Below are 2,349 nucleotides of genomic sequence, written 5' to 3'. Positions count from 1 at the left end.
GTGGAATAGCTGGTCATATGGTATTTCTATTTTTGTTTTTTTGAGAAATCTCCATACTGTTTTCCATAGTGGCTGCACCAGTTTGCATTCCCACCAGCAGGGTATGAGGGTTCCCTTTTCTCCATATCTTCTCTAACATTTGTTATTTCTTATCTTCTTAATTATAGCCATTCTGACAGGTGTAAGGTGATATCTCATTGTAGTTTTGATTTTCATTTCCCTAATAATTAGTGATGTTGTACATCTTTTCACGTGGCTGTTGGCGATCTGCATATCTTCTTTGGAAAAATGTCTGTTCATATCCTCTGCCCATGTTTTGATTGGGTTGTTTGTTTTTTTGTTATTGAGTTGTATGAGTTCTTTATATACTCTGAGATTAACTCCTTGTCAGACACATGATTTGCAAATATTTTCTCCCAGTTGGTGGGTTGTCTTTTCCTTTTGTTCATGGTTTCCTATGCCTTGCAGAAGCTCTTTAGTCTGATGAAGTGCCATTTGTTTATCTTTTCTTTTGTTTCCCTTGCCCGAGGAGACATGGTATTCCAAAAGATCCCTCTAAGACCAATGTCGAATAGTGTACTGCCTATATTTTCTTCTAGGAATTCCATGGTTTCAGGTCTTACATTCAAGTCTTTGATCCATTTTGAGTTGATGTTTGTGTATGGTGAAAGCTAATGATCTGCTTTCATTTTGCATGTGGCTGTCCAGCTTTCCCAACACCATTTATTGAAGAGACTTTCCTTTCTCCATTATATGTTCTTAGCTCCTTGGTCAAAGATTAGCTGTCCGTAGATGTGTGGTTTTATTTCTGGACTCTCTATTCTGCTCCATTGATCTGTGTGTCTGTTTTTGTGCCAGTACCATGCTGTTTTGGTTACTGTAGCTTTGTAGTATATTTTGAAGTCGGGGATTGTGATGCCTCCAGCTTTGTTCTTTTTGCTCAGGATTGATTTAGCTATTTGGGGTCTTTTGTTATCCCATATGAATTTTAGGATTCTGTGTTCTGTTTCCGTGAAGAATGTCATTAGAATTTTGATTGGGATTGTGTTGAACCTGTAGATTGCTTTAGGCAGTATGGACATTTTAACTATGTTTATTCTTCCAATCCATGTGCATGGCATATCTTTCTATTTCTTTGCATCATTGTCGATTTCTTTCAATAGTCTTATAGTTTTTATTGTATAGGTCTTTCACCTCCTTGGTTACGTTTATTCCTAAATATTTTATTCTTTTTGTTGCAATTGTAAATGGGATTGTATTCTTGAGTTCTCTTTCTTTTAGTTTCTTATTAGAGTATAGAAATACAACTGATTTTTGTAAGTTGATTTTGTACCCTGCAACTTTGCTATAGTTGTTGATCATTTCTAATAGTTTTCCAATGGATTCTTTAGGGTTTTCTATATATAGAATCATGTCTACCTTGCCAATTTGGATACCTTTTATTTCTTTTTCTTGACTCATTACTCTGGCCAAAACCTCCAGTGCTTTATTGAATAAGAGTGGCGAGAGTGGGTACCCTTGTATTGTTGCTGTTCTTAGAAGGCTGGCTTTCAGTTTTTCCTCCCTGAGTATGTTGTTGGCTGTGTATTTGTCATATATGGCCTTTATCATGTTGAGATATTTTCCTTCTATACTCATTTTATTGAGAGTTTTTATTCTAAATGGATGCTGTATCTTGTCAAATGCTTTCTCTGCATCTATTGAGATGATCTTGTGGTTTTATTCCTCATTTTGTTAATGTGGTGTATCACATTGATTGATTTGTGGATGTTGAACCATCCCCTGCATCAATGGTATAAATCCCACTGCTGATGGTGTATGATCCTTTGAGTATTCAATTTGGCACTATTTTGTTGAGCACTTTTGCATCTATGTTCATCAGTGATGTTGCCCTGCAACTTTCCTTCTTTGTGTTGCCCTTGTCTGGTTTTGGGATCATGGGGATGTTGACCTCATAAAATGTGTTAGGAAGTATTCTGTCTTCTTCAATTTTCTGGAATAGTTTAAGAAGGAAAGGTACTAAACATTCTTTGAATGTTTGGTAGAATTCTCCAGAGAAGCCATCTGATCCAGGACTTTCATTTTTTGGGAGGTTTTTGATTACTGTTTGAATCCCTTTATTTGTGATTGGTCTATTCAGATTCTCTATTTCTTCTTGTTTCAGTTTTGGGTGGTTGTATGAGTCTAAGAGTTTATCCACTTCTTCTAGATTGTCCAATGTGTTGGCATATAGTTTTTCATAGTTATTCTCTTATAATACTTTGTATTTCCTTGGTATCTGTTGTAATTTCTCCTCTTTCATTTATAATTTTATTTATTTGAGCCTTTTCTCTGTTTTTGTTAGTGAGT

This window comes from Equus przewalskii, chromosome 3 (assembly GCF_037783145.1).
Source record: "Equus przewalskii isolate Varuska chromosome 3, EquPr2, whole genome shotgun sequence".
Classification (NCBI taxonomy): domain Eukaryota; kingdom Metazoa; phylum Chordata; class Mammalia; order Perissodactyla; family Equidae; genus Equus; species Equus przewalskii.
This window is presented reverse-complemented; position numbering follows the sequence as displayed.